We start from the raw sequence: 13,125 nt of genomic DNA on the forward strand, positions 1-13,125 counted from the left end.
AGGATCACATGGAGGTACTATTAGAGGATAACGGTATAAAGGACTTCATTGATCAAGAAATCTGCAAGCCAACTGATGCTACTAAATTGGCAGAATGGAAGAAATGAGTGACTACAGCAAGGAGACTCCTTCTTGAGGGAGTTCGAGATCACATAGTCTCGAGTCTCCATGGGAAGGCGACACTATTTTCAATGTGGAAAACATTGAAAGATCTATATCAGAATAATAGTGATCAGAGGAAGCTGGCACTGAATGACAAGCTTCTAAAAATCAAGTGTGAAAAAGGCGACACAATCTCTATGTATCTGTTCAAGCTCACCACATGTAGGGATGAGCTTGGAAGTGTAGGTATCGCAACAACTGATGATGACATGGTGAGTCTTGCACTCCTCGGTATTCCTAAGGGCTGGCATAGCTACCAGGACTCGGTTAATGGAAGAGAGAAACTGCCAGATTGGGAATGACTTTGGTCAGATCTAATGCAGGAGGAGATAAGAAGAAGCACCAGAGATGGTTCTTCATCCATGGAGGATGAAGAAAATTTCACCTTATCGAGTAAGGTGAAGAATTCGAAGGAGAAGGACTCTCATTTCATATCCAGTTCTTCCCATGGTGGGAAGGAGTTTGACAAATAGAAAGTGTCATGCTTTCGTTGTCATGAGGTGGGCGATTTTGCTATAAATTGTCCATTGAGGAAATCCAACAAGGGATCTGTGAAATGATCAGAAGGTGAGGCACTAGCCTCATAATTCGAGTTGGATTTCACACTGTTTGCATGCATGGTTTCATCCATGGTGGGAAGTGGTTGGCTTCTTGACAGTGGAGCTTCTTTCTAAATGACCAGCGACAAGAGTTTGTTTAGTACTTTGGAGGAGAAATATCTCTAGATACTCATAGTGATGGTTAATGATGAAAATTATAGTGTCTCAGGTGTAGGCATGGTTGTTTTTCAGAAGGAGCATGGAGCTCGCATTACCTTGATTGATGTCAAGTATGTACCAAGAATGAAGAGAAATTTTATGTCGATCATCCTTCGACATATCACCACTAGACAAGTGAAGCAGATCAGTTCACGGGTCAAGAACTTGTATGGTCTTAAGTTTCAAGATGCATGCAAAGCCTTGAGGAGCAAGGCAAATGATGGAGACTTGGAGGTTGAGAGGGATCACATGCATCCATACCTTCAGGTAGGAGGTGGGGCGATGTGGAGTGATCATCCCAAGAAGGCTAGAATAGGGGCAGGATCCTTGAGGTACCCAACCTCTTTGATTAAACATTGCTACATGAGCCCTGAAGAGGAGTAGGGGGACTAGCTGAGTGGGTAGAGACAGATGCAGATGGAGCAGCAGAGAGAGATACAGTGCAAGAGTCCCAGGAGTGTGTAGAGCTAGCAGGCTGCAACAATGTGAGAGGCACAAGAGTGTTGCGCCAATGCAGGATGGCACATAGAGGTGTGCAATGGTGTGTGATGCATGTAGTGTTGCAGTAGCTTAGAGGTTAGATATGGAGCACCTGTCAACAACAAGTAGAGCATGAGAATTAGAGTATGTTTGTAGCCCAATAGAGAGGTTAGTTGGGAGATTTTTTGTTTCTAGAGTTGCTAGAGAAACCACACTTGGGAGAAGTGTTGCATGTAGAACATTCGAAAGGTACAGGATCATGCTCGAGTTGAATTCCTTTCTTGTTGAGAGGGAGAATTGAAAATGGCAACAAGGAATTCTAAAAATAGAAGTGCTAAAAATAGCACTGCTATAAATAGAAGTTTGGGTACCAGTGTTGGATTGAGCAACAAGGAATGAAAAATGGAAGTGCTAAAATTAGCATTGCTATTTTTAGCAGTTCGGGATGGATTCCAATTTTAGTCAGTTGCTGGACTAAAATTTAGAAGTAAAATTCGAATTTGAAGTGAAGAGCTATTTGAAAATAAATTAATTAATTCACCATGAGTTAATTAGTTGTGAAAAATCAAACATGAAGTCTATGTGAGGACATGCAACATTTTTTCTATTAATTGAGGAATTTATCCATCAGTTAAAGAGATAAGGATGAGTTCTAATTTGAGTTGTAATTAGTTGGCTTAGTTAACTGAACCAAGTCCAGTTAGATTGATTAAAAAAGTTTGTTTAAATTAATGTAAGTTCAGTTAGTTAATGCATGCTTGCATATAACTGTTGCACTTCAGATAACTAAATATTCTCTCATGAATAACTCATGCATGTCAGTTCAGACAGAGACCCAGTTGAGATTAGATGGAGGGACAGTGTACTATCAGTTGCTATGATATTCCTCTGCGAATATTCCGTACATGCAGAAGGATTTCTTTCCAAGAGAATTGCGTTGTTACTTCTTCTTGTTCAGTGAGTGTGATGAGGCGAGTTCACACATGTGGCTTCACTGGACACCAAGAAAAATTGCACAAAGAAATAGGGGCTTGGAGAACTTGAGGAGGATATATATTTGTCTCTTTAGTCTATGAGCTTCATTGTTTGATTACAGAGACCGCAAGATAGCTTTTGAGCTGGTTCTTTTTGTAACTTGGAGAAGATTTCCACTTGTATGATAATACAGAGTTGGGGTTTTATGCTTAGCCTTTCCCCTGGTTATATCTTCTGTGTTATGTGTGATTGATTTCTTCTTATCAGTTATATGTGTTCAATTGATCTTGCTCAATTCGATTAAGCTTCTGCCTAATTGTTTGTAGAAGTAGATCAAGCATTTTTCTTTAGTATATTGCACTATCAGGTGATCTACAGATGGGAATTTCTACACCACAGTCATGGAACACATGTTCGAAGATGATTGTTGGAAAAAACATCCTAGTGGGTGTTCATTTCAGTTATTATGGCTAAAGGAAATTGTAAAAGGAAATAGCTAAGGCTTTGGAAGGGCATGAGGATCATTTATTTATGAAAATAATGGAAATTAGGATAAAAGGAAGTATTTTCTATTCTCTCTGTCATACTCTTGGATACTTAGAGTTTTCTTGGAGCACTCTTGGAGGAGTGTGCCATACTCAGAATTTTGGAGAAAGAAGGCAAAGGAAGAGCATGAAATTTCAAAAGGACATCAAGATCAACAACTATAATAGTTTTTTATTGTAGGGACCGAGTTGCATGTATGCTTTCCTAACTTTTTTTACATGCATGGCATCTGAATGTGGATTATTTGTCATGTTATGTCACTAGCATGGAGTATTTCTTGGATTGAATATGGATTTGCCTAGCCTTGCTATTTCCTAGATAGTCATGGTGTTGTGGATTTATTTCTCTATTTTTCTAGTTGGTTCTCATGTTTCGTTAAGCTTGGGCTAAGTTACTAGTTCATGGAGCCTTAGTAGGATAAACTCTGTGGAGCGCTGTAACAAGTTGGGTTCAGTTACTAGCCTTCGAGCCTTGGTGGGATTTTCCTACATTTAATAAAAGATAATTTCTCTTTATTTTGTACTTATTTATATCTGGATTTAATGGTTGTTGTCTCAGTGTTATTTTCATTTTTTATGTTGTTTATAAGCATGGTTAATTGACATGTTCATGTCATCGTTATTCCATGTATTTAATTGTAATTGTTAGAATGATGGATGCACGACCTAATTTTTTTCATGATAGTTCATGGGAGGAGGTGGTGATCCTTATCTTCATGTATCATAATATTTTTTAATCCTTCATTGTCTATCTTGTATCCTAGACCTATAGATTGAATTGATTCCAAGCGTTTGACAGAATGTCAGTCCCGATGGGGGCTGGTGAAGCCTAGTCCTAGATTTAGTTTCTTGTTTATTAGACATTTCATCATGTGTTTAATTTATTCCACAAGTCACAACAAGTTCTGGGTAGTTTCCATATTTTTTGGCTTTGAAAGATGCCTTTAATCTTGTGGTTTCTACACAAGTCTACTAGAAATAGTCCCTGGAGGCATGGATGCAAGATTGTATGAGAGTCCAGAGGTTTAATAGCTTAAAAACTCAGTGGGACCCATGTTCATGATACCTAAGTGGTTGGGATGGATCATGAGAGTGTTGTGGTTGATGTGGAAGTTATGTTTGATGTGTTTCCCTCGATTCAACTTCCTTAAGGTAGCTTAGGAGGTTGAATCATATCATAGTAGCCTGTTGTCACATGTTTGCCTAGGTTGGATGATTAGTTGGGTAGCCGTGGGAGGAGGGTGTTACAACAAGTGTTTTTTTTAAACCTATGTAATGTTAAATACTCTCCAAACTTTAGCTGTGGATCCCAACACCTAATCTCATATTGAATAGAGCTGATTTTTAGGGAATGGAACTAGGTGTAAACTTAACAATCTCTACATTGAGTAATTTTTTTATTTTTGAGTGAGATAATGACATTCTTGATACAATCAGAAATGACATTAATAGAATAAATATTATAGTTTAATTCCCATGTTAATAGTAATACAAAGACTATAAGAGGAATAATTATAATAGAGAAAAGGTTAGTTTTTCAATTAAGAACCAAAAGTTGTATCAATGCCAAAGAAGTCTTGAGAACCTAAAGAGAGGTCCATTGAAAATTGAAGGACTAAAAATATTAAGAAATTAAAGAGTCTCTTCAAAAATTGGAGGACTAAACAAAATAACATTTAAAACATGAACACAGTTGAAGTGAAATTGATTGTTAAACAAAAAATAATAAATCAATTGAATATAAAATTTTCTTTAATTCTATATAAACAAGAACAATATTATTAGAGAAGGGATATGAATTTGATGTATGTGAAAATTTTGGAATTTGAGTAAGATAAAGAAATGAGTTTATATTTCACTCAAGGAAGAGAAATACACTTATTTTGATTGGTTTTAACATTCATATTAAACTGAAGAAGTGAGAGTCACCCTCCACCCAACCATTCACATAGCTATATTGCACTCTTTCTTGCAATTTTTTCCCCTAAGATGAATCCAATGCGTGGAGGAAATGCTTTTTTCATGGTACAAAAACATTCGAAACAAGGTAGATTACATACCCACCAGTCTCCTTCATCTACAAAAACTCATTTTTCAACCCATTCACAATATGGCCACTACAATTTCATAGAGTTCACCCTATAGTTTCTTTTTTATTCCCTTTTAGTCATGTTTTTCCACCACCAATTTCTCTAGTTTCATCTCTCCAACGCTACCCTCTTATGTTATTTTTCTTTTATCACCCCCCTTCCACCCACACACTCCTTCACATGAAAATTATCTCAGTTACTCTTTGAGCCACATTGAAAAAATAAGAAACCTCCAAATTTTTACGTGGGTTATGCTCATGGAGATATTTGGTAGTCTAATTGCCATATCAATATTTTTTCTAACTATATGAGGTAAATAGGAAGACCTCCCAAATTACTTATTACAATTTTCCCCTCAGACATAGAGATCTATGTTGTTTATGCTCTTCCTCATCTTTAACATATAATGAAATTAAAAATGAATATTTACATCATAAAATGTCTATCAAAGTATCCATGCTACACTACAAGAAAAAAGGTCATTGGTGACAGTCATTCATGACAATTCTAGTGACGATCTTTTAATAACCACCACCAACAATATTTTTGGTTACTTTTTGTGACGGCCAATAAATTTTCATCATCATTGATCATTCGAATGAGTTTTTGATGATGCTTCATGCATGTGACATACCTTTAAGGCCCGCCACCAATATCACATATGGTGACAATCTTTAGAAAATCATTGTTGTAAGTGTATATAATGATGGTCCTTTTAGGTTTGTCACTATAGCCATTTTCAATGAAACTTTTTGTGAGGTTCGTTAAAGGATGGTCACTAATTCTATCTTTGGAGACACTTTTGGTGAGGGTCGTTAAACACTAATTCCCTCTTTAGTCACACTTCTAGTGATGATATTTTATTGACCATCAACAACTCTTTTTGGTTACTTTTGGTGGCGGTCAAAAAATGTTCGTCATCATTGATCATTCTAATGACTTTTTGATGACGCTATGTACTTGTTACTATATTTTTTGTCAAAAGATAACAATTTATGGCCATTGTTGTGGATTATTTTTCATTATGTGTCCAAGGTCATAGTGGTTATAATAGTTAGTCAATTTGTTAAGAAGTAATTAGTGTGTATCATTTCCCTCAAGTCATAAGAACATAGTTTTCCTATGAGTCAACACATGATTCATCTCTATTTGGTTTATTATCTAGAAAATTTCCTTTAAATAAAGTTCCACTAGTGTGTGTAGGAACTATATTATTTAATACATAATAAAGCTATGCCAATTCTATTAATGAGAGAGACCTAGCACTCCTCAACACTCATGGCACACCTTAACATGCTTTGGAACAATACAATAGCATTCCTTGGATCCTTGCACGTCTTGGAAAATCTTTGTACCTGGAACATATTTATACTTAGAACATCTTTCCATGAGTAGGATGCCAAAGTACGTGTTGGCATGCCCTAGCATAACATAGGACTCTCTTCTCATGTGTTGGAATGCCCTATAGTCCCTAGCATGCCTTGGAACACCTTGGCATAATATTGCATTGACAAACATTAACACTTGGCACATATTGACACTTGGAATGTATTGGAACATATTATTAGTGTGCCTAGCATGCCCCTTTTGAGAAAGATAATGTCCTGACTTATGAACCCGCTTATGTGTTCATTTCCTTACATTTTAGCTTGGTTACTCCATTTTTCACCTTGAAATTCCTTGACACCTATTGGCATACTCTGGCGCCCTACACATCCTGGCATGCCTTGGCTTTATTTGGCACATGTTAGCACACCCGAGAGCTACCTAAAACACTCTAGCACTTCTTGACATTCCCTGATATTCCCTGGCATGCCATACTCGTGCTCAGAATACCTTGTCACTCCCTCCTTGGTATGAGAGCTAATACTCATTGACACTCCCCGACACACCCGCATATTCATTCTCTTCAATGAATTTTGACCTAGTGCTCCCTTGTGTTGTCCTAGTACTCCATAACACTCCCGAGCATGCATTGGCACTCTCTAGCACAACTTAGCACTATTCGATATGCTCTGCCACTTCATATCATGCATCACACTCCCTCACACACATTGGCACTTGGCACGTGTTGGCACTTGGAAAGTCTTGGCATGTTTGGCATGCACTCATATGACTTGTTATTCTTTGGTATGGTTTAATATTAAAGTTATTTGAGGTCAATTATTAGAAAATAGATGAGAAGAAAAGGAGGAATATTTGGCACTTAGAATGCAATGACACTTGGCACTTGGCACCTATTGGAACCTAGTGTCCGTGTGCCTAACATGCCCCTCACAGAGAACGTAAATTGATGACTTATTAACCGTATTATGTTCTCATTTCCTTGTAGTTTAACTTTTTCCTCCCTTTTGTTGCCTTGAAAATCCCTGGTATGCATTGCCACACCCTTGTACATCTTGGCATGCCTTAACACTTGGCACATCTTAGCTTCTTTGACATGCCTTCATACTATCTGGCACATATTAGCATGCGCTAACATTCCATAACACACCTTGGCATCCATGACCTCACAACTAGCATTACATTTTTCCATAAGTAGGGAACCACACTAGCATTCACTAGAACAATTTGCACTCCCTAGTTTCATTCCCTCTGTTATCCTCCACAATGTCTAAGGCTGATGAGGAGATCGACACAGGTAGCCATAGACCAAGATTTTATTTTCGTAGGTAGCCCTACTAAACGAGAGAGGGCTCTCTCTATGAATTGCAGTTAAGAAATAACTGGAATGTAAAGGATTTTAGGCTAGATAGCTAGGCTCACGTGGGTTTTGGGATTTAGGGTTTTGTTGCTAGATAAGGGAGAAAAACTAGGTAGCTAGGTCAGAGGATCAAAGGGTTACAAAAGATATAAAAGAGCAAGGTAGCATTACTTTTGTGATGGCTCTTAGGGTTTTTCGGTGTAGTGTAGTGTTTAGAAGAAGCGAAAGTTATTACTGAGCATGAAACATGAATTCATTAAGCAAGAAAGGAAGTAACGATAATGATTTTTCCATCAAAATAAAACTTTATGAAAAGAATTTTGTTTATAAAATGTAATGAAAACCATTGATAAATTGATGATTGGAAAGAGAATATTAATATCATTCATATAAAGTTATAGCAAAGAAAAAATAACATCACAAACTTACTACACATGAATTCCTAGACAATAGTTACAAAGTGTGTCATTTCATTTCCATAAGATATCCAAGTACAAGCTACAATAGTACTCTCCTCTTAAAACCAACCTTTTCTATCACTGAGAAACTAATACATAAAGACCAAAACAAAATCTCCCCACTCTCATGGATCGAATCCATGACTAGAGGAAATGTTCCATGAGGTGTTCTAACCAAACCATAATGCCTAGTGAACTTAAAAACAACTTCTACAATTAACTTTGACTCAAACCTCTCTCATAAATCAGGTCCAATTTACATAAAAACAGCTTAAAAAGGCTAACCACCCATTATTTACATTTAATTTTAACCCTCACATTCATCTACTTCACAAAAAATTACACACTGAACATTTTAGAAAAAACTTAGAAATTTGTATGTGTGTAGGGAGCTGTTGGAAGCTATTTTTGAGTTCCATGCTAAAGTCAGAATGCAGATGGGAAGGCTTTTCCGAAAATATGGGAGAGTTTATATGTCTCTAGAGTATTTGTGCACTCAAAATTACCCATTTTGGCTAATATATGACCATTCTTCCAACGTGGTGTCAGTAAGTGCGCAATAAAATGGAAAAAGAGGGGCATAATGGTGATTTTTTGCCTCTTTTTTTGCAAATTTATCCAAAAATGAGCCCCACAACAAAGTGGGAAAATCCGTTTTCAGAGTGGATCATAAGCATTCCATAAATGATCAGTTTTCCATCATTTAGAGCCCTGAGGAAGATGCTGGTTGCACTCCTAGATAGAAAATTGCCAAAAATTGACAAAATAGAAACCTCCAAATTTTTACACAAGCAAGGATCCTCAAGTTATTTAGTAGTTTAATTAACTATTACAAGATTTCATAGGCACATCCACATCTATAATAGTTATCGTCTTCCTCAACTTTAGCATATAATAAAATTAAAGCAAAAATTTACCTTAGAAAAATGCTATGTGAGTGTCCATACTAGCTATATTGGATATCAATTTTAATTATATATGCACAAGTGTGGGGTTAATTCAATGATCTTTTTAAAGTGATGTAAATTTTTTTTGTGACACTAGAATTGGTCAATGGTACATGGATAGTATTTTGGGCATTAAAATTAAAAATAGTAGGTTAGATTTAATTGAAGGAAAATAAATTTCTAACGACATGACTATTGATTCATATTTATTTAATAAAAATTAAAGATACTATGTTAGATTTAATTGAAGTAGAATAACCTTCTAATCACATGGCCATTGATTCAAGTTTGTTTATTTGTCACCTTAGAATTGCTCAGAAGTATTAAGTGAATTTTAGTTCGAGTGAAATTTTAAGGTAACATACTCGATGTATCAGATCATTTTCAGATCATTTTCTTTGTTTTTTTATCATTTAAGACGGGAAACCAAAATGACAATCAATTCCCCATTGTTCAGCATATGCTTGAGATATTGCATATTGATTCGAATTTTGCTATCTATTCTATTTGGGTGACGAAATAGGTAGAAACCGCGCGTTAAGTCATCGATACAATAAATATCCCGATTCTGTAGAAATATATATGCGTGAAATATTGAAAAGAGTGTTCGGGACTTGGAGGATACTAAACATCTCCCTTTATCCATTATAAACTCTCTACGGTACTCACTATAACAATTTTAAAAATAAAATAAATAAAGATGATTTGAATATTTCAATTTTAAAATTCTGCAGCGTCACATTTCTAGTTTCAAAAGTGTAATATAGGAAGCATTTTTTAATTCAGACTTACTAAACTCCTCGCAACCATAATTTTTAACACCATCATCCTTGTTGAATATCCACCACGCATACCTAGCCGACAGACCGTGAGCAAGATTCGAATATTGTAGGGCAACAAGGAGTATATCGTGCTCGTTTATTTCCCAACAGTTAAATCTGTGAAGCAGATGTACACCTTGCAGAAGCTTATCTGAGAGCTTGGGGAGTTTGAATGGATCAATTTGTTGAGTGTGCTCACTTTTCCGGCACTCGATTTGCTTCCATCCACGCGTCAAATCATCCATAGCATAAATATTGCCGATGGGTTGGTCATCATAAGAATACACATTTTCTGGGGCGTGAGATATTGCATACAGTGTTCCGGACTTGGAGGATATCATACATCTCCCTCTATCCACTATAACCAGTTTCAGATTTTGGTGTGTTGGAAATCCATATCTGGGATAAAAACTCATGAATCGCTGAGCGAAAGTCGTGTTTTCATCACCTCCAATTACCCACATGTTCCTGTGAAGATCGAAGTGCATAGGAACGACTTGGGTAGCATCATCAGTGCGTCGGAATAGCCAGCTATTAATATCTACAAAATACAACTTTCCTTTCCACGGGATGGGTGTATGATATTCGTTGAACCACGTCGCTGGACACTCGGGAAGGAGTGACCATCTTTCAGTGTTTACGTCTAACGACAACATGAATGCACCAATTGTGGTCACCAAAAACACTATCAGCCGATTCCCGACTATTGCCTTCTTAATCCAATTCAAGCGCTCCCATGGGAGTTGTTGAAGTATCGTGGGAGTATCCAAAGCACGGAAAGCCCTATCAGAATTATGCTCTGCATTTAGAATGTAACACAAGGGATGCCGCCCTTTAAACTGATTCCAGAAGATAATTTTATGCCCGATCGCTTCCACAAAGGATAAAACAATGGGGTTTCGGCTGCTGAATTCTGTCGGCATCTGATGCGTTAACGCCGTGAACTCACGATGAGGGAAGGGTGACATCCTCTTGTCTCGGATGGCACAATCGATAAATTTCATTTCACTCATGTTTCGATAATTCAGCTTCGGAATCACACGGAACAGCAGACTGCAGTTTCTTGGGGACGGAGGGGCTGAGTCAACCAGATGTCGAAGTCTATTTACAATAAGTCCGGACCTGGCGTTGGCAATGGCGATCCGCAGACGGCTGTGAAGAGATGGAATAATTCGATGGCTTATAAGATCGTCATTCATAAGATTGAAACCTTCCATGGCTGTTGAACTGCCACTGATTTCTCTAAATCTTGCAGGCAGCAGGTCAAAAATCTCTTCTGGCTCGTGGTCATCATCTTTCCCATTGTCCATGTGAAAGGGTTCCATGTTATCACTCGTAAATTATTCCGTTATGTTCACAATTTTGTTGTACAAATATTCTCGAAGATGGATGCGAGCGAGTAGCACGAAATATATCAAGATTCTCAAAATTGCTTATGGTCGAGTCTTGTGAAATATATCCTTAATTTATATAGGGTTTTGGAGTCCGGCTCCGTTTGTGGGCGCGTCTTTTCAATGGCCCTTTTACTAAGAAATTGGTAAAAAGGTCAAATTTAAAGAATTTAGGTTATAACTCTTGTTTTGCTCTTTTAAATGGCACATTCCAAATGAGATATCTAAAATGTAGTCCTTCAGTATGCTAGACCTTTCCAATAATCTATTACTGTTCTCTATTCCATTCCTAAACCGTGCGAAATTTGAGAGATCTCACTATTATAAATATGATGAATGTATAGCTTAATGGAATGATGTATTTTCAATGTCAAAAATACAAAAATCTTACTGTATGATGAACGTATAACTTAATACAACGATTTATTTTGAAGGTCAAAAGTACAAAATTCTTACTATTATAAGTATTGTAAATAACTTAATGGAATAATATATTTAAAATTTTAAAATCATAGATTTTTGAATTTGGAGGCTCTCTTTCAATTTCTTAATCAATTCTCTTGTAGATAGAGAGCTTCCTTGTATTATCTTTGTGTGTAAAGAAGAACTAGTGCGTATGTGATTACAACAATGGAATGAAGTTAGCTCTATTATGTTGACTAAAATCTATTATAGTGGATCTATTCACTTTTATAAATAATTTGAGTTTAAGAAACAATAAGCTAAATATGATATATTCCTCTAGAGGTTTGCAATGCCAAAGCTTTTAGTGAGATTGAAAAACCTTTCTTGCAAGGGGCATTAGAAACACCTTCACCAATTATAAGAACCTCACACAACATATATTAACAAATAATATGGTAAGTGGTAGAATTCCAAACCATGTAGGGGAGCCTCCATTGATGGTTTTGGATGTGGATAGGAACAACTTCACAAGCCCAAACCTGTAAAAAATATGGAATTGAAGCACCCTCATGGAGTTAGAGTTCTTCTCGGATGCCTCTTCATGGAGAGCTAAGTTACTAAATTTGAGATAAAAATCTTTGAGTAGAGAGATTCCAACATAACTGTGCAATATTTCAAACCTCTACTACTTGGACCTACACAACCATACATTCAATCAGATTCATAGTAGAAGCAACTAGTCCCCACTGCAATCTATTATTCTTAGATTTAATCAAACAAGACTGAAAAAGTATATCTGAGGAATGCATAGCCTCAGGGAGAGCACCTGGCAACAATGTAGAAGCATGGAGAAAGCATGAGTTTGACTAGCAACATCAACATGGTGTGATCAAGATCCTACTAGCTTGATGAGGTCCACATGATCAACAAGAACGAAATAAGGTATAATTACCTCAGGGGAAGTTATCCATCCATTAGGGTTTCAAGGATTTCATGTTATTTCTATGATGTTTTTCACTCATGTCTTTTATTGTTGATGTGTTCATTATATTTATGAGTGAAAGGGAGTTTTACTTCATCATTATAAGCACCCTTGAATGCAGTGATGTAGTAGTCATGTACTTACATTGTTGATCACTGTCACCATCAAGTTGTTGGTTGAGTAGCCCTTGCTTGGGAGAGTGAATCACCTAGTTTGGCGTGCATTTCATTGAGTCTATGTCACCCATGTAAATCACTCTTGTGTGTGATATACAACAATGTACCTTGTTGTTTATATCACTTGAGTTTATTAGTTGTGTAGTCACTTGGTTTGGGCATGCACGGAAAAGAGCAATGAGTCTTCCCATAATCATTCATGTCCATTGGTTGCTGATAAGAATGCATAAA

This window comes from Pinus tabuliformis, chromosome 3_1, assembly GCF_031772625.1.
Source record: "Pinus tabuliformis cultivar Carrire ecotype Pingquan chromosome 3_1, CPIR1, whole genome shotgun sequence".
Taxonomy (NCBI): Eukaryota; Viridiplantae; Streptophyta; class Pinopsida; order Pinales; family Pinaceae; genus Pinus; species Pinus tabuliformis.